The sequence below is a fragment of the Oncorhynchus tshawytscha genome, linkage group LG10 (assembly GCF_018296145.1).
Source record: "Oncorhynchus tshawytscha isolate Ot180627B linkage group LG10, Otsh_v2.0, whole genome shotgun sequence".
Classification (NCBI taxonomy): Eukaryota; Metazoa; Chordata; class Actinopteri; order Salmoniformes; family Salmonidae; genus Oncorhynchus; species Oncorhynchus tshawytscha.
The window spans coordinates 75,051,687-75,075,798 of record NC_056438.1 but is presented as its reverse complement, the minus strand read 5'-3'; the positions used below and the strand labels follow the sequence as shown (position 1 = coordinate 75,075,798).

General features: G+C 41.9%; 1 long non-coding RNA gene across 3 annotated transcripts; it reads left to right on the top strand.

The window, feature by feature from the left end:
- Positions 1-15,573: 15,573 nt before the first annotated feature.
- Positions 15,574-22,990, top strand: LOC112261152. Of its 3 annotated transcripts, none has more exons than XR_002955115.2 (4): positions 15,574-15,661; positions 17,691-18,021; positions 22,221-22,262; positions 22,478-22,990. It is a non-coding gene; the product is annotated as an uncharacterized LOC112261152 (long non-coding RNA). The 3 variants fall into 3 exon arrangements; XR_002955117.2 differs by having other exon boundaries at positions 15,598-15,661; positions 17,724-18,021; XR_002955116.2 differs by lacking the exon at positions 17,691-18,021 and having other exon boundaries at positions 15,591-15,661.
- Positions 22,991-24,112: the final 1,122 nt, after the last annotated feature.

The following is a 24,112-nucleotide window of genomic DNA, read 5'->3' as shown; positions in this document are numbered from 1 at the left end:
AGCCGGATGCCTGGTCAGGACCTGGCAAAGGCCACTGGGAAAGCTGCCGTTACAGTCAATACTACTCGCCAACATGCAATCATTGGACAATAAATTAGACGAGGTACGATCATGAATATCCTACCAATGGGACATAAAAAACGGTGAATATTTGTAAACAGTTGGTGCACGAAATCTGAGGAAGTCTCTAGATTTTGCTCGCCTGAAGTAGAGTATATTGTGATAAATTGCAGGCCACACTACTTGCCTAGAGAGTTTTCACCCATACTTTTCGTGGCTGTTCATTTACCACCACAGACAGATGCTGGCACCTAGACCACATTCAGTCAGCTGTATAATGAAATAAGCAAACAGGAAACCACTCACCCAGAGGTGGCGCTCCTAGTGGCCGGAGACTTTAATGCAGGGAAACTTAAATCAGTTTTACCAAATTTCTATCAACATGTTAAATGTGCAACCAGAGGGAAAACACTTCTAGATCACCTTTACTCCACACACAGAGACGTGTACAAAGCTCTCCCTCGCCCTCCATTTGGTAAATCCGACAACAACTCTGTCCTTCTAATTCCTGTTTACAAGCTAAAATTTAAGCAGGAAGCACCAGTGACTTGGTCTATAAAAAAAGTGGTCAGATGAAGCAGATGCTAAACTACAGGACTGTTTTGCTATCACAGACTGGAACATGTTCCGGGATTCTTCCGATGGCATTGAGGAGTACACCACATCAGTCATTGGCTTTATCAATAAGTGCATCGAGGACGTCATCCCCACAGTGACTGTACGTACATACCCCAACCAGAAGCCATGGATTACAGGCAACATTCACACTGAGCTAAAGGGTAGAGCTGCCGCTTTCAAGGTGAGGTACTCTATATAAAATCGAACCTCGTGGAACGCCATATGTGAGGTGAATTTTCTCAGAGTTGGAATTTTTCTAAAATACTGTTAGCACTTCAAAAAAATAAAATTCAACACCAATTTCTCCAGAATTTTGCTTAAGAATTGAATGCCGGAGATTAGCCGATAACTGAAGAATCATGCAAAATTTTTCTTCAGAAGGGGTTTCACCATAGCAGTTTTTAGTGAGGTGAGTCTGTGAACAGGGAGGGATTAACAATATCATGCACTTCTTCAGATATGCAATTAAAAACTGTTTTGAAGAAGGTGATGGGGATAGGATGGAGAAGGAGAGAGAGAGAGAAACATGCAACACACCTTTGTAGTTTAGAGGGAGAAAAGTTTTGATTCAGTTGATATTACTGTAATAATACCACAGTACAAGAGTAGATGTGTTGTCATGGAGATGGAATGCATCCTACTGGAAAGGTACTGGTCGGTTACATTTACACTTCTTTTGGTGAAGTTTTTATTAACAATCTGTTATCTTGATGGTTTGCGTAGATGGTTTGGGCACATTCAGACAGAACGGGAGGACGAGAAAGAGAGAGCGTGTGTGTGAGAGCGAGGGAGAGAGTGAAGACAGGGACACGGAGAACATTTTCAATACTATCATTGTAATTATGAAGGAGTTGCAGAGTTATCACAGATGTGTAATGAACACTCATTAGAACACTGCATTGTAGCGGAGCAATTTCTGTGTTTACTTTTTACCTCACTTTGTGTGTGTGTGTGTGTGTGTGTGTGTGGGTGTGGGTGTGTGTGTAGGTGTGTGTGTGGGTGTGTGTGTGTGGGTGTGCGTTGTGTTCTATGTCGTGTGTATGTGCATTAGTTTAAGTTATATGTAGAGGAAAGAACATTGTGTGTTTAGTCAGCGGCCTTATTACTATACTATTGCAGTAGACTACAGTCCCTGCCTGGTAACATCAGTTATACACATATTGGGGAATACAGTGTGTTAAATAATACACCCAGAATAAGATAAAGAGCAGCATTAAAGTGAAGGCCAATAAAAAGCTTCATTTGTATATCTGTAAAACCCAGAGGAAGGCTATGGGCCATTTTAAACAGGTTGGTTTTAACAATAAAGAAGAAAATGTTTTATTAAACTGCCTTCTATGAGTTGAGGAATCGCCTCTTCAGTTCAAGAAGGGAAGGTTTGAAAAGTGCAGGAAAACCAGTAAGTGAATGTTGGCCTTCCTTGCTAACTCTTATCACCATATCCTGTTTCTAGATAGAAGTTCACTCTTTGTCCACTGAAAGTCCTTCTTGTTGGAATCAACAGTACAGTCGTGTCGTAAAAAAAACTACTTATTCTAAATAAACTCAATGTTTTAGCAGAGAATTTCCCTTCATTTAATTGGTCCAGAATCCCTTTAATTTCAGATTTCTAATTGTTTCATCATCTTCTCTTCCGCTTCGCCTTGCCCAACTTCTGGTCAACATGCTTTGTGGAAGCAAGTCAGAGTGTCCGTGTGCAGGACTCTTTGCCTTTGTCCCAAATGACACCCAATTCCCTATCTAGTGCCCTACTTTTGACCAGGGCCTAGAGTGCATAGGGTGCCATTTGGGACGCACTAAGTGGTGGATGCTGATGGGAGGACTGCTCATAATAATGGCTGGAATGGAGTCAATGGAGTGGTATCAACTGCATGGAAACCAGGTCTTTGATGTTTTAGATACCATTCCACTGACTCCATTTCAGCCATTATTATGAGCCATCTTCCTCTCAGCAGCCTCCACTGACACACACCTGGTAACCGGCTTTGATTGAAGGCATCCCTTTGTGTTTGACCATTAAAGCTCTAGTCTCGTTTTATCATGAGTGACTTGCAGAGCCAACCCTGTCCCTAACTTCTAACTTCAACCTTCTAAATGGCAATGCATTGCAATGCACTTTTGTTGCTCTTGTGTGGTCTGATGTTGTAATCTTTAATAGTTTAACTGGCTAACATCTTTACTACAGGATGCTCAAAACTTGTCCACAGTTAATATTTCATGCCTTTTTACTGTGGCAACGACGTTGCCTAATGTCTCTCTCCTTCCTTCCTGTTTTACTGACAGATGACATCTGCTACACTCCTTCTTCCCGAAGCTCCTCCCCTCAGAAGGTGTCACTTCCAGACACAGACAGACGTTCTAAAGCCCCTATTGGGGGGCAGGCAGCCCTGCAGAATGCCCCGGTGGGGGCGGGACTCTGAGGAGGCGTGTTCTGTCTAAGGATGGATGCATTAACATACTCATTGAGCACATCAGTGGGTGGTCGGCCCTGTACATGTGCGACCTCTGGACGACCTTCCTGGATATGCAGTGGCATTAGAAGTTCTTCCTCCTCAGGCTTACCTTCATGGGGGCGTGGTTCCTGTTCAGGATTCTGTATAATCTGGTGGCGTTCGTGCATGGAGCTCTGCTGGGTGAGAGGATGGAGACTAACTGCCCAACTCTGTGTGTGAGTGTGCTTAACTGCCAGTGTAGTCTTTTTGTGTCATTTGCCATCAGGTTCTTACCAACGAACTACGAGCAAAACATTCTCCTGTAAATAGGATTAACCTCATTGTGTCCCAGACAAATTTCCCCTTGAGGACAATAGGGAGCCAATTGGGACGCACTCCCAATTGACCCCCTAGTGAATGTGATGGGGAAGCTGCTCTGAACGTTTCATACGGAGGGGCTAGCGGAACGTTCCCTTCCAGGTGGACATGTCCAGCGACAGCCCCTTCCTCATCCTCCCCCCTCACCTTCCATCACATCATAGACGGCAGCAGCCTGCTCGGGACCTGGTCTACCAAGGCTACGCTACACCTGGTTAGGGCTGTTCCCTTTACAGTGCACTACTTTTAACCAGGGTCAGGGTCAAACGTAGTGTACTACATAAGAAATAGGGTGCTAGTTGGAATGGACCCTAGAAGTGTGTGGCAGTGCTTTTTCCTGTCCTGAAACAGTCTTTTCCCTCCCTCCCCAGGTTGGGGATGGACACACTGAGTTCCTGGTGATCATGAGCGCCACGGTGAAGCCCTCCTCTGTCACCTACCAGGTGCACACCTCCTACCTGCCTGGTGAGGTCCTGTGGGGGTACGAGTTCCCCCCCGTGGTCTCTCTGTCCCCTTGAGGGAAAGACATGGTCGACATCGCTTTTCTTTGACAATGTGGCCAAGACCAAGACCATGCCCCTCTTCAAAACGTCCTGCCCACAGAATTACCATGGCAACAGAGGAGGAGTTGGGAGTGGGGTGGCACTGATCCAGAGAAGATCCGATTGGAGCAGAGTTACATGGAGAGAAGAGAGGGATGGTGAGGGAGGGTCAGAGACAGTAGGGTCAGAGTCAGTGTCCGAATCAACAATGTCTGAGAGTTTACACACAGACACAAACAGCAGACCTGGGTTCAAATACTATTTGAAATCATCTCAAATACTTAATCTGTGCTTGATTGATCTTTCCTGTCTTAATGGAAGCAATAGAATAGTCCCGACATTGCTTAACTCTGCCCATTTAGCACTTCAGGTAGACTCAAGCGAATGCTCAAAAGTATTTGAAAGATTTGAAATACTATTTGAACCCAGGTCTGGCATATACTGGATTCTAAGTAGGGTCTGTTACCGTTTACTACAACTATTCAAATGATGAATTCATTACTTGTTAATTTACATGATATTGGTATGTAGAGAGAGATGTAAAGGAGTTCAGTGTGTTGGGGACAGAGGAGGCCATGGAAATGCCTTGAATGCTTCCGCTGTGTCCCATATGGCATCCAATTCCCTTTATAGAGCTCCATGGGCCCTGGTCAAAGTAGTGCACTTTATAGGGAATAGAGTGCCATTGGGATGCACTTTAGTCTTTCTTCTGGACCATCTGTTCATCCATACACTTTCAAAACATATACATAGGTAACACTATAGATTTCATGATGATGATTATGTTATTTTTTGTTATGTGCCAATGTACTGTAGAATATGCTAGCTAATGCACTGGCCTTTGACTGGAAATGAAGAAGACAGGAGAACATGCTATTTTAAGTTGCTGTGTATAGGTGTCAGTCTGCATTGTCTGCACAGATGTCTCTGTTATTGTCGATACAGAGGAGCGCAGTCAGCACTTTATTAAGTATGTTGACACCTCAGGTACTTTTGTAGCACTCATTACTGGATAGAATATAGAGTTGTGATTTTAACCTTAAAGCACTTTATTAAGTATGTTGACACCTCAGGTACTTTTGTAGCACTCATTACTGGATAGAATATAGAGTTGTGATTTTAACTGGATAGAATATAGAGTTGTGATTTTAACCTTAAAGCACTTTATTAAGTATGTTGACACCTCAGGTACTTTTGTAGCACTCATTACTGGATAGAATATAGAGTTGTGATTTTAACCTTAAAGCACTTTATTAAGTATGTTGACACCTCAGGTACTTTTGTAGCACTCATTACTGGATAGAATATAGAGTTGTGATTTTAACCTTAAAGCACTTTATTAAGTATGTTGACACCTCAGGTACTTTTGTAGCACTCATTACTGGATAGAATATAGAGTTGTGATTTTAACCTTAAAGCACTTTATTAAGTATGTTGACACCTCAGGTACTTTTGTAGCACTCATTACTGGATAGAATATAGAGTTGTGATTTTAACCTTAAAGCACTTTATTAAGTATGTTGACACCTCAGGTACTTTTGTAGCACTCATTACTGGATAGAATATAGAGTTGTGATTTTAACCTTAAAGCACTTTATTAAGTATGTTGACACCTCAGGTACTTATTAAGTTTGTAGCACTCATTACTGGATAGAATATAGAGTTGTGATTTTAACCTTAAAGCACTTTGTAGCACTCATTACTGGATAGAATATAGAGTTGTGATTTTAACCTTAAAGCACTTTATTAAGTATGTTGACACCTCAGGTACTTTTGTAGCACTCATTACTGGATAGAATATAGAGTTGTGATTTTAACCTTAAAGCACTTTATTAAGTATGTTGACACCTCAGGTACTTTTGTAGCACTCATTACTGGATAGAATATAGAGTTGTGATTTTAACCTTAAAGCACTTTATTAAGTATGTTGACACCTCAGGTACTTTTGTAGCACTCATTACTGGATAGAATATAGAGTTGTGATTTTAACCTTAAAGCACTTTATTAAGTATGTTGACACCTCAGGTACTTTTGTAGCACTCATTACTGGATAGAATATAGAGTTGTGATTTTAACCTTAAAGCACTTTATTAAGTATGTTGACACCTCAGGTACTTTTGTAGCACTCATTACTGGATAGAATATAGAGTTGTGATTTTAACCTTAAAGCACTTTATTAAGTATGTTGACACCTCAGGTACTTTTGTAGCACTCATTACTGGATAGAATATAGAGTTGTGATTTTAACCTTAAAGCACTTTATTAAGTATGTTGACACCTCAGGTACTTTTGTAGCACTCATTACTGGATAGAATATAGAGTTGTGATTTTAACCTTAAAGCACTTTATTAAGTATGTTGACACCTCAGGTAGAATTTTGTAGCACTCATTACTGGATAGAATATGGAGAATATAGTTGTGATTTTAACCTTAAAGCACTTTATTAAGTATGTTGACACCTCAGGTACTTTTGTAGCACTCATTACTGGATAGAATATAGAGTTGTGATTTTAACCTTAAAGCACTTTATTAAGTATGTTGACACCTCAGGTACTTTTGTAGCACTCATTACTGGATAGAATATAGAGTTGTGATTTTAACCTTAAAGCACTTTATTAAGTATGTTGACACCTCAGGTACTTTTGTAGCACTCATTACTGGATAGAATATAGAGTTGTGATTTTAACCTTAAAGCACTTTATTAAGTATGTTGACACCTCAGGTACTTTTGTAGCACTCATTACTGGATAGAATATAGAGTTGTGATTTTAACCTTAAAGCACTTTATTAAGTATGTTGACACCTCAGGTACTTTTGTAGCACTCATTACTGGATAGAATATAGAGTTGTGATTTTAACCTTAAAGCACTTTATTAAGTATGTTGACACCTCAGGTACTTTTGTAGCACTCATTACTGGATAGAATATAGAGTTGTGATTTTAACCTTAAAGCACTTTATTAAGTATGTTGACACCTCAGGTACTTTTGTAGCACTCATTACTGGATAGAATATAGAGTTGTGATTTTAACCTTAAATACACGTTTAGCAGATGTTATTGCGGGTGTAGCGAAATGCTTGCATTTATAGGAAATACTATTTTTTCTAGGTAATCAAGGAGAGCGAATTGGAGGAATCAACGGTAGCAGAAGGATGCGTTCTAGGTCTATTCTATGTTGTAGGTCACAACTCTGTCTTAAACCAGAGAGCCTTTAGACTCAAATAGCACCCTATTCCCTATGTAGTGCCCTACTTTTGAACAGGGTCCTTCGGGTTGTGGTTAAATGTAGTGCACTACATAGGGATTATGGTGCCATTTGGGACACAAACACCCAGTGACTCTTACAAGCACACACTTCTATTTCTGACTCTGGTGGTAAACCATGTTTTTCATGTGTCAAGTTAGTGTTGGGGAACTTTCTGTCGGGTAAACTGAGTTGAAAGAGATGAGTGGATGAGTGTCAGCACTTGAGAGAAATGTGAAGATATGTGTCGAAATGTGGCTTTGGATATTAACCTATTATTGGTAAAACGCTATGCCTGAAGCCTTTTAGTCTTAAGAGTCACATGTAGACGACAGATAAACTCCTCTCACTTTCAACTACATTTATATAAATATTTGTATGAACATAACAAGATTCAACAACTAATAGAAATTTAACTCTCTGTCCCTGAACAAAGGGGGGGGTCAAAAGTAGTAGAGGGTATCTGGTTTGGCCACCAGCTGCATTAAGTACTGCAGTGCATCTCCTCCTCATGGACTGCACAATATTTACCAGTTCTTGCTGTGAGATGTTACCCCACTCTTCCACCTAGGCACCTGCAAGTTCCCGGACATGTCTGGGGGGAATGGCCCTAGCACTCACCCTCCAATCCAACAGGTCCCAAACGTGCTCAATGGGATTGGGATCCGGGCTCTTCGGTGGCCATGGCAGAACACTGACATTCCTGTCTTGCAGGAAATCACAGATAGATCGAGCAGTATGACTGGTGGCATTGTCATGCTGGAGGGTCATGTCAGGATGAGCCTGCAGGAAGGGGACCACATGAGGGAGGAGGATGTCTTCCCTGTAACGCACAGCGTTGAGATTGCCTGCAATGAGTCTGAGCACTGATGGAGGGATTGTGCGTTCCTGGTGTAACTCTGGCAGTTGTTGTTGCCATCCTGTACCTGTCCCGCAGGTGTGATGTTGGGATGTACCGATCCTGTGCAGGTGTTGTTACACGTGGTCTGCCACTGCGAGGACGATCAGCTGTCCGTCCTGTCTCCCTGTAGCGCTGTCTTAGGTGTCTCACAGTACGGACATTGCAATTTATTGCCCTGGCCACAACTGCAGTCCTCATGCCTCCTTACAGCACGCCTAAGGCACGTTCACGCATATGAGCAGGGGCCCTGGGCATCTTTCTTTTGGTGTTTTTCATAACTGTGACGTTAATTGCCTACCGTCTGTAAGCTGTTACTGTCTTAACGACCATTCCACAGGTACATGTTTATTGAACAAGCATAGGAAACAATGAAGATCTGTGAAGTTATTTGGATTTTACGAATGATCTTTGAAAGACAGGGTCCTGACAAAGGGACAATTCTTTTTTTGCTGAGTTTAAATGCACACCCACAAGACCATACACTTCAATGATCAAAACATCAAGGACACCTGCTCTTTCCATGACAGACTGAATGACTTGGCCCATACTTACAAGCTGGGGAGTTAGTTGTGCATGTCGGTCTTTACTAAAGGTGTTTGATGCCGCTACTGCTGTTAGCGCAAGATTCCTTGTTGCAGTAGCTATGCAGAAGTGAACATTTCATCTATTGATCGACAAAGCTCACTTAGGTCCCCCAAAGTTAGCTTCCTAAAGAGAGGATGATGTTCAAATTCCTGATTATTGTCTGTTAGTCGTTTTCCCCACCATAGCATATACACTCTCAGGCATGGGGTTCATGGGGAGGTCCACAGGTGGAGGCTGGTCTCATCCAGTTAAATACTACTTGAGAAAAAGTGTAAAAATATTTGGTCTAAAATGTATTTAAGTACAGTGGTGGCAAAAGTACTCAACTGTCATAGTAAAAGTAAAAAGGGAAAGTAAATGCGATACATCAAATTCCTGAAATTAAGCAAACCATCTGGGACAAATGTATATATAGTTTAACATTATGGACAGTTAAGGACACACTCCAACACTTAGACATAATTTAAAAACTGAGTATTTGTGTTTATTAAGTCAGCCAGTTGGAAGGCAGTAGGGGTAACAACACGTTATATTGATAGGTGCATGAATTAGCCTAGATGAGCATTCAAAATGAAACGAGTACTTTCGGGGTGTCAGGGAAAATGTATGGAGTAAAATAATATTTCTTTAGGAATGTATGGAGTAAAATAATATTTCTTTGGGAATGTAGTGAAGTAAAAGTAAAAGTGGTCAAAAATATAAATAGTAAAGTACAGATACCCACCAAAAAACTACTTAAGTAGTACTTCAAAGTATTCTTACTTTAAGTACTTTACACCACTGTATTTACACACACACACACACACTTGATCACTTTGAATTTAGTGGAGATAATGGAGTGTGGGTAGTGCTATAGCCAAACTCCATCACTTTGAAAATGGTGGAGATGGTAGAGTGTGGCTAGCACTGACCAATTCTATTATAAAAGGGAGAAGTAGGATGATGGAAAATAACTCATTCTTATGGATGCTGCTAGACTATTTTACTTACAAGCTGGCCAGCTAGTTATGCATGTCGGTCTTTACTAAAGGTGTTTGATGTTGCTACTGTCTTAGTGCACTGCTTTTAGCAGAAGATGAATTGTTGCAGTAGAAGTGAAAATGTTATCCATTGATTGAGAAAGCTCGATTGACAAAACTCACAAAGTCTGCTTCCTAAAGAGAGTAAGACGACATTAAAAATGTTCGGATTACTGTCTGTTAGTCGTTTTCCCCACCCCAGCATATCCTATAAATCAACCGCATAACAATCCAACAAATATGTACAAATTTGATCTTCAGAGTCGCTATGTAAATACTGTGAAATCATCACATCCTGAAATCAAAGTTTTCACATAGTTTACTTAATATTAATATAAGTTACGGTAATAAGGGTAATCCTGCAGTAGGAGCAGTAAGAGTACGTTTATTTAGCTTTCCCCAAATCAGGACAATTATGATGATGGCAACGCCACAGACTGTGACAATGACTTTACATACCCCAAACAGAAGCCATGGATTACAGGCAACATCTGCACTCAGCTAAACGGTAGAGCTGCCGCTTTCAAGGTGCGGGACTCTAACCCGGAAGCTTATAAGAACTCCTGCTATGCCCACAGACGAACCATCAAACAGGCAAAGTGCCAATACAGGACTAATATTGAATAGTACTACACCGGCTCCGATGCTCGTCGGATGTAGTAGAGCCTGCAAACTATTACAGACTACAAAGAGAAGCACAGCCGCGAGCTGCCCAGTGACACGAGCTTACCAGACGAGCTAAATCACTTCAATGCTCGCTTCCAGGCAAGCAACACTGAGGCATGCATGAGAGCATCAGCTGTTCCGTACGACTGTGTGATCCCGCTCTCCATAGCCGACGTGAGTAAGACCTTAAAACAGGTCAAAACTCACAAGGTCGCTGGGCCAGACGGATTACCAGGACGTGTGCTCCCGGCATGTGCTGACCAACTGGCAGGTCTATTCCAACACCATCATTAAGTTTGCAGACCACGCAACAATGGTGGGCCTGATCACAGACAACGACGAGACCGCCTATAGGGAGGAGGTCAGAGACCTGGCCGGGTGGTGCCAGAACAACAACCTATCCCTCAACGTGATCAAGACAAAGGAGATAATCGTGGACTACAGGAAAAGGAGGACCAAGAACTCCCCCATTCTCATCGACGGGGCTGTAGTGGAGCAGGTTGAGAGTTTCAAGTTCCTTGGTGTCCACATCACCAACAAACTAGAATGGTCCAACCACACCAAGACAGTCGTGAAGATGGCACGACAAAGCCTATTCCCCTGCAGGAAACTAAAAAGATTTGGCATGGGTCCTCAGGTTCTACAGCTGCAACATTGAGAGTTGCATCATTGGTACGCCTGGTACGGCAACTGCTAATCCTCCGACTGCAAGGCACTACAGTGGGTAGAGCGTATGGCCCAGTACATCACTGGGGCCAAGCTGCCTGCCATCCAGGACCTCTACACCAGGCGGTGTCAGAGGAAGACCCTAAAAATTGTCAAAGACACCAGCCACTCCAGTCATAGACTGTTCTCTCTGCTACTGCATGGTAAGCAGCACCGGAGCGCCAATTCTAGAACCAAAAGGCTTCTCAACAGCTTTTACCCCCAAGCCATAAGACTCCTGAACATCTAATCAAATAGCTACCCAGACAACTTGAACTGTGTCCAAGCCTCCCCCTTTTTCCTCCAAACATAACGATGGTCAAACAGTTCAATTTTTGTTTCATCAGACCAGAGGACATTTCTCCAAAAAGTACGATCTTTGTCCCAATGTGCAGTTGCAAACCATAGTCTTGCTTTTTTATGGCAGTTTCGGAGCAGTGGCTTCTTCCTTGCTGAGCGGCCCTTCAGGTTGTCGATATAGGACTTGTTTTACTGTGGATATAGATACTTTTGTACCTGTTTCTTCCAGCGTCTTCACAAGGTTCTGTGCTGTTATTCTGGGATTGATTTGCACTTTTCGCACCAAAGTATGTTCATCTCTAGGAGACAGAATGTGTCTCCTTCCTTAGCGATATTTTTTCTGAGGTCTTGGCTGATTTCTTTTGATTTTCCATGATGTCAAGCAGAGAAGCACTGAGTTTGAAGGTAGGCCTTGAAATATATCCACAGGTACACCTCCAATTGACTCAAATGATGTCAATTAGCCTATCACAACACAAAAAGTGTTGGAAATAGTACAACTGTCACGACTTCCCTGCACCTCACCCTCCGGGTCGCCCCCTTCACCCTCCGGGTCGCCCCCCTCACCCTCCGGGTTGCCCCCCTCACCTTCTGGGTCGCCGGAGGGGGGGTACTGTCACGACTTCCACCGAAGTCGGTCCCTCTCCTTGTTCGGCGGTCGGCGTCACCGGTCTTCAAGCCATTGCCGATCCACCTTTCATTTTCCATTTGTTTTGTCTTGTTTTCTCAACTGGATAGTTGGGCATTTGTTTTGTGACACTATTGCGTTCCGTGCAAATGATTGCCTTAGTAAAGTGCTTTGTCCACTCATCTTTGCTCTCCTGCGCCTGACTTCGATGCACCAGCTACACTCACCTCTTGACAATAACTACACAATAACAAATCTAAAACCCACGTTTTATTCGTAAGAGAAATTTGAAGTGTTTTAGTGAGCAGGCTTTTTTTCATGATTTGTTTTATTTTGACTGGAGCAAGATTGAGCTTATCCCTGATGTGGAAACTGCCTGGAAATTATTTTATGATGTTTTTTTCCAAATAGTAAACAAACATGCCCTATTCCGCAGGTTCAGGGTTAAAGGGCGGGATAATCCATGGTTTCTTCTGAGCTGTCTTGTATTATTCACAACTATAATCTAGCCTGGGCTAAAGCAAGGAAATCATGTTCGGATGCTGATTGGCTTATTTTTAGGCCGTTAAGAAACAAGTGTTCTTTTCTTCTCAGGAAGGCCAAGTCTGAATATTTTATGTCTGTTACCACTGATAACCTGAATGACCCTAGAAAGTTTTGGAAGGCTATTAAATCTATGTCTGGTAACAGTAATGTTAATAAATGACCGTCATGTGTTTTTAAGGACTCTGTTGCTATATATGACAAAACTGAAATGCTGAATTGTTTCAATGAGCACTTTGTATCATCTGGTAGGCTGTCCTCTGTCTCTGTACAACCCTGTGTGGATAAACCAGTGAGAGCTGGTCAAACATTTAGCTTTTTGTCATTCTCAGTGCAGGTGGTACATTAAAGCCCTGAAATCCTTAGATCAGAGAAAGCCTGCAGGTCCTGATCTTCTTGATCCCTGCTTTTTAAATCTGGCAGCTGATTTCATAGCTGAACCACTTACATATCTGTTCAATCTAACCCTGGAATGTAATGACATTCCAAAGGTCTGGAAATCAGCATTTGTCCTACCACTTTTAAAAGGGGGAGATCCAATTCTTTTAAATAATTATAGGCCAATCTCAAAGTTGTCACCTGGTGAAAATACTTGAAACCCTTGTAAGTGAACAGTTAAAATAGTTTTTATTTACTAACTCTATTTGATCAATGCACCAATCAGGCTTCAGAAAGAAGCATAACATAATTACAGCAGCCATGAAGGTTTTAAATGATATCACTGAAGCCCTTGACAAAAAACAGCACTTTTGAAACAGTTGATCATGCTATACTAAGGCAGAGATTGTCGAGTGTTGGTCTTTCGGAGCATGCAGTTGCATGGTTTACTAACTATCTGTCTGATAGAACTCAGTGCACTCAATTTGATGGGCTTATGTCTGTTAAATTGTCTGTCTTTAATGGTGTGCCCCAAGGCTCTGTACTTGGTCCTCTCTTATTCATTATTTATATAAATGATTTAGACAAAAATGTCCAAAATGCACAACTTAATTTTTATGCTGATGATACTGTTATTTACTGTTACGGATACAAGTATCCTGTGTGTATCCCGTGTGTGTGTATTTATATTCTCTCCTTCTCCCCTCACAGGTGGCAATCATCACTCCCCAATCAGTCACCAATCAATCATCAATCAGAAAACACACCTCCTCCTGTTTCCTACCCAATCACAGTTCCTTTCCCTTGGTTTAAAAACCCTGTCAGTTGTTTTCTCTAGAGCTCAGGCTCTCTGTAAATGCCATATGTCTGTAGATCTCTATTGTTCACGCTCGCCTACTAAGTCTTTATCTCTCTTTATGTGTTGAGCTCTCTTTTGTTTGAGCACCTCCATATCACTTCGTCCTCACCTGTGAGTATTGTTTTTGGTTATGGTGTTTGTTTGTTTGCTGGTAGGGGAACCAAGACAAGTCTCCCATGGGCATACACTACCCGTAGGTAAACTTAGTTAAAAACACTAGTTAGAACTGGGTGCACCACCCACTGTATTTTTGGTTAGTTAGCTGTTGAAATAGGCTAGTCTTGCTTAGGGGTGTTTTTGAATACTTATTATTTCCTCCTCTTCCCCCCCATTACCGTGTGTTTTCTAATAAACCATGTGTTTGATGGTAATTTAGTTGTCTGTGGTTATTTTGTTCTCACTTTTTCACTATTATATTTTGAATGAGATATGGGTCTCGTTACCATCTCCCCTAGACTGTCGGGCCAAAAGGGATTTGTAACATTTACTGTTGTGCCTCGTCTCTTACAAGCTTTCCAAAACTTGCAAACTGCTTTTCATGCTGTTCAACATACCTTGTGTCAAATTAAGCTTATCCTCAATACTGACAACTAAACTGTTTTTTTTAATGCAAGAAACCTTTCACCTATTACTACCTGTCTTGGAATTTTAATTGACATTTTAAATTGCATATTCAACAACTTACATAAAAATTGAAGCAGATATTGGGATTTTATTTTAGGAATAAGGCCTGTTTTTCTTTTGAAGCCAGAATGAGGCTAGTACAGTGCCTTGCGAAAGTATTCGGCCCCCTTGAACTTTGCGACCTTTTGCCACATTTCAGGCTTCAAACATAAAGAGAACTGTATTTTTTTTGTGACGAATCAACAAGTGGGACACAATCATGAAGTGGAACGACATTTATTGGATATTTCAAACTTTTTTAACAAATCAAAAACTGAAATTGGGCGTGCAAAATTATTATTATGAATGCTTCCGCTCAGTGTTTGCGATCAATTGACACTCTTTACCATGGTACTTATTTTAAACTGCAAAACCCTTACTGCATTTTGTATACCAGGGTTGGCTGGCCTTCTCTAGTCACTCGTAGGCTCCGGCGCTGGTATACTTTTATTTCCAAAGCCATTTTGGGTTTACTACCTTCTTGGGGGGCATTTTTATTGTTCAGAAATGTGGTGGGTACTCTCTTCCTTCGCTGGACTTTATCCTGCTAACTGTTCCAAATGTCCGAACTGAATTCGGTGAAAGGGCTTTTATGTACTCTGTTCCATTGTCTTGGAAAGCCTTACAAAATACTTTTAAACTGGAAGAACTTGTCCCGATTGTTGTTTTTAAATCACTGATGAAGGATTTTGAGGCTGATTCCTGACCTGTCAATGTTTTTAATTAGCTGTTTTAGGATTTTGTTTATACTCTTGTGAATTCAATGGTTTTTACTAGATTACTTGTAGTTTTTCATGTGTGTCTGTAATTTTTGTAATGACCTGGTGCTGCCTATCTCGGCCAGGACGCTCTTGAAAAAGAGATTGTATATCTCAATGAGCCCTTCCTGGTTAAATAAAGTTCCTAAATACATTTCAAATGTATTGGAAACAGGTTATCAAGTTGTTTCACATGCCATGTAACATAATTGTAAACAATGTTTTGTGTGAAATTTGTGGTTTATGGGTATAAAAACCTACTAGAGTAAGGAAGTCTAGGCCTATGTGACAATACTTCCTCATTTAGGTTTAGTCATTTGTCAAAGTATGGCGACTGTGCGTTTCACCCTCTCTATTCTACTAACTCTCCTCCATCAAGCAGGTAAAAGCATTTTCTAAAACATCTGTATAGTGATATTTAATATATTGATTAGACATGTAATCTGGTTAGTAAGTAACAGGCAGTATAATTTGTACTGATTACTCTGCTTATAACCAGTCCAAATCAAATTGTCACATGCGCCGAATACAACAGGTATAGATCTTACCGTGAAATGCTTACTTAAAAGCCCTTAACCAACAATGCAGTTCAATAAATAGATTTAATAAAATATTTACTTGAACAAAAAATCCAATCAACAAAAAGTAACACAAATGTACATAACAATAACGAGACTATATACAGGGGGTACCGAGTCAGTGTACAGGGTAGTCGAGGTAATTTGTAAAGTGACTATGCATAGATAATAAACAGTGAGTAGCAGCAGTGTAAAAACAAATGGAAATAGTCTGGGTGGCCATTTTATTAGTGTATTGGTGTACTGGATGTCTAGCCAGTGGGTACTGGATGTCTAGCCAGTGGGTACTGGATGTCTAGCCAGTGGGTACTGGATGTCTAGCCAGTGGGTACTGGATGTCTAGCCAGTGGGTACTGGATGTCTAGCCAGTGGGTACTGGATGTCTAGCCAGTGGGTACTGGATGTCTAAGCAGTCTAGCCAGTGTACTTGTTTTCCAAACAGCCTAACGGTTGCCTAAGCAGTCTAACCAGTGTATTGGTTGCCTAAGCTGTCTAACCAGTGTATTGGTTGCCTAAGCTGTCTAGCCAGTGCGTACTGGTTGCCTAGCCAGTGCGTACTGGTTGCCTAGCCAGTGCGTACTGGTTGCCTAGCCAGTGCGTACTGGTTGCCTAGCCAGTGCGTACTGGTTGCCTAGCCAGTGCGTACTGGTTGCCTAGCCAGTGCGTACTGGTTGCCTAGCCAGTGCGTACTGGTTGCCTAGCCAGTGCGTACTGGTTGCCTAGCCAGTGCGTACTGGTTGCCTAGCCAGTGGGTACTGGTTGCCTAGCCAGTGCGTACTGGTTGCCTAGCCAGTGGGTGACACAGGAACTTAGATGAAGTCACATGATCTAATGAAGTACTAAAGTTAAGTCATGAGATGTTGATTTTTACAACATCCAAGTAATTGATAGACTTTTAAATTGAAAGTACAGTATGTAATTAACTGTAGGGCACATATAAAAAATAAAAAAAATACTGGTTTTAAATGTTTTGTAATACAACAATTAATGAGTAATACAACAATGTTTGATTGTGATAGTATACTGTACTCTTGTAAGAACAAGTTCAGTGTCATTACTGTAAAGTCAGTGAAAGGAAACTACGCCATTTGTAGCATAGAACTTCTCGCTCCCGGAAATGCAACGCTCAGCTGTTTTTAGACATGTCTGTCAGCCAACCACATATGTGGACTGAAAAAAACTTGGATGCTCAAGAGAGGGAGTCATCTATGCTTTTAGGCAGATTAGGTTGTACTTCCTGGAGTTATACTTCATCAAGTTGCTTTTACTGAACGGTTTCTGAAACGGAACTTTATTTTTATTTAACCTTTATTTAACTAGGCAAGTGAGTTAAGAACACATTCTCATTTACAATGACAGCCTAGGAACAGTGGGGGAACTGCCTTGTTCAGCGGCAGAACGACCGATTTTTACCTCGTCAGCTCAGGGATTTGATCCAGCAACCTTTTGGTTATTGGCCCAACCTGCCGCCCCAACTGAACAGTTGATAGTGTGTATCATATCCTAGTTCTTTATTGTAAAAGTACTTCTGTATTACTTGAAACAAAGGTTTTGACTCTGTTGATCTAAAGGCAGCTGATCTTTTTAATGGGTTAATATTTAAACCGTTTAGCAAATAGGGTGTATAGAGAAATTCTAGCCCAAACTACAAAGCCTGCAAATTGGATCATTACGATGTGTCAGCCAGTTTGTTTTTGCAAATAGCCAATCATTTTGCACATTTTCCTTTTAAGGGGTTGCATTGCTAAATTCATATCTTACTGCTCTATTTGTCACATTGTTTGATGGGCTTTTTCATCTTTTTTTACATGAAGTATTCTGTGTTTATTTCAGAGCCCAGTGCTGAGACCTCTGTGTTTATTTCAGAGCCCAGTGCTGAGACCTCTGTGTTTGTGCTGAAGGGACAGGATGTTCTCCTGAATGTCCAGACAAATGTTCAACTGAAAGATGTTGATGTGCTATTTTGGAAGTTTAACACATCAACCAATGTTATAAAGTACCCCCCAAAAGTTACCTTTGAAAGGTACCGAGGTAGGGCTGAATTTAGTGAGGGAGACTTATGTCTGCTACTGAAGAACCTCCAGGAAGGAGACAGTGGACTTTATGATGCAGTAGTGAGTGGTAACAATGACAAACGTTGCTACATACTTGATAAAAGTCCAAGGTATGTCTGACAGTTTTTCTATTTTATTATAAAGTAACACAGTTACAGTATCAATCAATAGAGCTAAACATAGTGTACAGGTTAAATGCATATTCATTGGGACTCTAGCTCATGTACTCAGGCTAATAAACTAACAATAAATGGTTTCTATATGTTTTCAGTGAGTTGTGCCTCCAGTCCTGACAGTGAACTCTGACTCCACCATCAATGACACCTGTACACACACAATATACTAGACTACATGTCATATAAACTCCACTCCAGACCTGACTGCCCTTGACCAGCACAAAAACATCCTGTGGTGTACTGCATTAGCATCGAATAGCCCCCGCAATATGCAACTTTTCAGGGAAGTTAGGAACCAATATACACAGGCAGTTAGGAAAGCAAAGGCTAGCTTTTTCAAACAAAAATGTGAGTCCTGTAGAACAAACTCTCAAGTTCTGGAACACGATAAAGTCCATGGAGAATAAGAGCACCTCCTCCCAGCTGCCCACTGCACTGAGGCTAGGAAACAATGTCACCGCCGATAAATCCACTATAATTGAGAATTTCAATAAGCATTTTTCTACGGCTGGCCATGCTTTCCACCTGGCTACACCTACCCTGGTCAACAGCCCTGTACCCCCCCCCACAGCAACTTTCCCAAGCCTCCCCATTTCTCCTTCACCCAAATCCAGATAGCCGATGTTCTGAAAAAGCTGCAAAATCTGGACCCCTACGAATCAGCCGGGCTAGACAATCTGAACCCTTTCTAAAATTATCCGCCGCATTTGTTGCAACCCCTATTACTAGCCTGTTCAACCTCGCTTTCATATTGTCTGAGATCCCCAAAGATTGGAAAGCTGCCACGGTCATCCCCCTCTTCAAAGGGGGAGACACCCTAGACCCACACTGCTACAGACCTATCTATCCTACCCTGCCATTCTAAGGTCTTCGAAAGCCAAGTTAACAAACAGATCACCAACCATTTCGAATCCCACCGTACTTTCTCCACCATGCAATATGGTTTCCGAGCTGGTCACGGGTGCAACTCAGCCACACTCAAGGTCTTAAACGAGATCATAACCGCCATTGAGAAGAGACAATACTGTGCACCTGTATTCATCGACCTGCCCAAGGCTTTCGACTGTCAATCACCACATTCTTATCGGCAGACTCAACAGCCTTGGTTTCTCAAATGACTGCCTCGCCTGGTTCATCGACTACTTCTCAGAGTTCAGTGTCAAATCGGAGGGCCTGTTGTCCGGACCTCTGGCAATCACTATGGGGGTACCACAGGGTTCAATTCTCAGGCCGACTCTTTTCTCTATTCATCAATGATGTCGCTCTTGCTGTTGGTGATTCTCTGATCCACCTCTACGCAGATGACATCATTCTGTATAATTCTGGCCCTTCTTTGGACACTGTGTTAACTAACCGCTAGATGAGCGTCAATGCCATACAACTCTCCTTCCATAGCCTCCAACTGCTAAACTAAATCCATACTCTTCAACCAATCACTGCCTGCACCTGCCCGCCCATCCAGCATCACTACTCTGGACGGTTCTGACTTAGAATATGTGGACAACTACAAATACCTAGGTGTTTGATTAGATTGTAAACTCTCCTTCCAGACTCACGTTAAGCATCTCCAATCCAAAATTAAATCTAGAATCGGCTTCCTATTTCACAACAAAGCATCCTTCACTCATGCTACCAAACCTCCCCTCAAATTTGACCATCCTACCGATCCGTGACTTCGGCGATGTCATTTACAAAATAGCCTCCAACACTCTACTCAGACTGCATCCAATTTGCTATCACAGTGCCATCCGTTTTGTCACCAAAACCCTATATACTACTCACCACCTCGACCTGTATGCTCTCGTTGGCTGGCCTCGCTTCATTGTCGTCGCCAAACCCACTGGCTCCAGATTCTCTATAAGTCTTTGCTAGGTAAAGCTCCGCCTTATTTCAGCTCACTGGTCACCATAGCAGCACCCACACGTACCACGCGCTCCAGCAGGTATATTTCACTGGTCACCCCAAAGCCAATTCCTACTTTGGCCGCCTTTCCTTCCAATTCTCTGCTGGCAATGACTGGAACCAATTGTAAAAATCACTGAAGCTGGAGACATACATCTCCCTCTCTAACTTTAAGCACCAGCTGTCAGAGCAGCTCACATATCACTGCACCTGTACATAGCCCATCCAACTATCTCATCCCCATACTGTTATTTTTTTGCTCCTTTGCATCCCAGTATCTCTACTTGCACATTTATCACTCCAGTGTTGTAATTGCTCAATTGTAATTATTTCACCACTATGGCCTATTTATTGCCATTTATTCATATCTTACCTCATTTGCACACACTGTACGTAGACTTTTCTATTGTGTTATTGACTGTATCAAATCGCATTTATTTACAGTGCCTTGCGAAAGTATTCGGCCCCCTTGAACTTTGCGACCTTTTGCCACATTTCAGGCTTCAAACATAAAGATATAAAACTATTTTTTTTGTGAAGAATCAACAAGTGGGACACAATCATGAAGTGGAATGACATTTATTGGATATTTCATACTTTTTTAACAAATCAAAAACTGAAATTGGGCGTGCAAAATTATTCAGCCCCTTTACTTTCAGTGCAGCAAACTCTCTCCAGAAGTTCAGTGAGGATCTCTGAATGATCCAATGTTGACCTAAATGACTAATGATAAATACAATCCACCTGTGTGTAATCAAGTCTCCGTATAAATGCACCTGCACTGTGATAGTCTCAGAGGTCCGTTAAAAGGGCAGAGAGCATCATGAAGAACAAGGAACACACCAGGCAGGTCCGAGATACTGTTGTGAAGAAGTTTAAAGCCGGATTTGGATACAAAAAGATTTCCCAATCTTTAAACATCCCAAGGAGCACTGTGCAAGCGATAATATTGAAATGGAAGGAGTATCAGACCACTGCAAATCTACCAAGACCTGGCCGTCTAACTTTTAGCTCATACAAGGAGAAGACTGATCAGAGATGCAGCCAAGAGGCCCATGATCACTCTGGATGAACTGCAGAGATCTACAGCTGAGGTGGGAGACTCTGTCCATAGGACAACAATCAGTCGTATATTGCACAAATCTGGCCTTTATGGAAGAGTGGCAAGAAAGCCATTTCTTAAAGATATCCATAAAAAGTGTTTAAAGTTTGCCACAAGCGACCTGGGAGACACACCAAACATGTGGAAGAAGGTGCTCTGGTCAGATGAAACCAAAATGGAACTTTTTGGCAACAATGCAGAACGTTATGTTTGGCGTAAAAGCAACACAGCTCATCACCCTGAACACACCATCCCCACTGTCAAACATGGTGGTGGCAGCATCATGGTTTGGGCCTGCTTTTCTTCAGCAGGGACAGGGAAGATGGTTAAAATTGATGGGAAGATGGATGGAGCCAAATACAGGACCATTCTGGAAGAACCTGATGGAGTCTGCAAAAGACCTGAGACTGGGACGGAGATTTGTCTTCCAACAAGACAATGATCCAAAACATAAAGCAAAATCTACAATGGAATGGTTCAAAAATAAACATATCCAGGTGTTAGAATGGATTCAGGTCTGGACTTTGACAATCGAGAATCTGTGGAAAGAACTGAAAACTGCTGTTCACAAATGCTCTCCATCCAACCTCACTGAGCTCGAGCTGTTTTGCAAGGAGGAATGGGAAAAAATGTCAGTCTCTCGATGTGCAAAACTGATAGACATACCCCAAGCGACTTACAGCTGTAATCGCAGCAAAAGGTGGCGCTACAAAGTATTAACTTAAGGGGGCTGAATAATTTTGCACGCTCAATTTTTCAGTTTTTGATTTGTTAAAAAAGTTTGAAATATCCAATAAATGTCGTTCCACCTCATGATTGTGTCCCACTTGTTGTTGATTCTTCACAAAAAAATAGTTTTATATCTTTATGTTTGAAGCCTGAAATGTGGCAAAAGGTCGCAAAGTTCAAGGGGGCCGAATACTTTCGCAAGGCACTGTATACACCTATCAGCAATGGGTGTGGCAGAAATAGCCGAATTCACTCATTTGAAGGGGTGTCCAGATACCGTTACAATGTGGTGTATATTAAACAGTTCATATGTATATGTATATGTATATGTATATGTATATGGAGCGTCTCTGAACATCTTACCTTTAAATATTTATTATATTTTTATGTTGAATTATAGGTGACAAAGAGGAAATTATAAACAGAGTATGCTACAGTCAGGGTAAGATACTGTACCTTAGCTAATGTTATTGGAAAATGTATACATTCTTAATTAAAGAAAGTTACGTTCATTTAATGCTTACATTTTAGTGCATTGAACAGCCACTGAGAAATATTACATTTATTGATTTGAGGTAATTAATGACCTTGTTTTATACCCGGGTCACCGTTCATAAATTCATAGTGAAGTTGTTACTGTATGTTTTTATTCTCCAGACTCCAGGTAACAGTCATGTAGGTGGTGAAGAGCAGGAATCTACAGGTCCAGCATCACCCTCCATCTACAGTATGGTGGGACTACCCCAACCCCAGCCTGTTAACCACCAGCCTTTGCCTGTGGACCTCCCCATGGCCACCATGACCTCCATGCCTGAGAGTTTATATGCTGTGGTGGGGGAAAGACTAGCCAACAATAATAATGAATTTTAACATTATTCTAGGCTGGGATTAACTCCGATTTTATTAGATTGCCCTTTGTTGGCTAAGCATCTTTTTAAAGCCAATGTTCCTGCATTCTCTGAGACAGCTTGCACAATAAATGCTGCATATGCTAGCTAAATCGGAAATGATCTGTAAATGGTGCCTAGATGCAGTGGTGACCCATCATTCAGGGCAGGTGTTTTGAGCCCAACATTTTTAGCAATGGGCTTGCCTGTTTTGCATGTTATTTTGGCATTAATACGTGTCACATATCAGTTTGCAAACAATGTAAAAAAATAAATAAATATCATTTAGTTAATAAAGCCTCTTACAAACATGGTCTCTTTTTTGTTTTCTTGAGTAATGGAGCTCCAAAATGCAGGTGTTTCAGCCTAGCTCAGTGCTTTCTGTGGTGGTGGGGCAAGCCAGCAGAAAATACGCTGTAGAGTTTCACACATTGGCCGCTGAGAGTGCCTGGAACCTGGAGGCTCTGTTCAATACCTTCCTTCGGGGGAAATAAAAGATGAGTTTGCAGCGCAGGAGTTACCATTGGACCTCGATTCCCTCATCGCCCTTACAATTAGGATTGTTGGGCGTCTACGACAACGTCGGGGTGAGAGGTCGCGTTTCAGGAACATTCATTCATCCACTGCTGCTTGCTCACCTCCGAGGGAATCCAGAGGTCCCTGAAGTGTGCACTTCCGAGAGGAGCCGAAGCCACCCGAGTTCCCTCGAGAATCATCGGCGACGAGTGAGTCGGTTACTCATGAGCCTATGCAACTGGGCAGAGCTGGACTATCGCCTAGGGAACGTTCCCGTAGACTGAGTTCCAACTGTTATTGGTACTGTGGGGCTGTGGGACATTGTATTGCCACCTGCCCTGTTAAGAGATCTATTTCTTTAGTAGGTACAAGTACTCTGGTGAGAAACTGGGAATCCTCTAATTCCCATCATCCACACTCCTTTTTATGATACTGCTGTGTGGAGACAAGTCTAAGTCTCTCCGGGCGGATCAGAGTTTTATGGACGCTACCCTAGTTTCTGAATTATGTATCCTCACTCAACTCCTCTCTGTTCCCATGGACGCTAAGCCATTGGAAGTGTTACCCACAGCACTGTTCCTGTTAATCTGCGGGTTTCAAGAAATCACAGTGAGGCTATACAGCTTTTCCTCATTGAGTCCCCCATGTTCCTGTTGTTTTGGGATTTTTTTTAACTGGACCACGAGTTCAATCCTGGGTTGGAGTCCGTTCTGTCATTCCCATTGTCTCAAAGTGGCGCAGCCTTCCCTGAGATGTCCTCATCAGGGCTGAAGTAAAGCCTCATATTTCTCTGCCGTTCCCGCAGAGTACCATGCCATCCTGGAGGTCTTCAGCAAGACACAGGCTACTTCTCTTCCCCCGCATTGTCCCTACGATTGTGCCATTGACC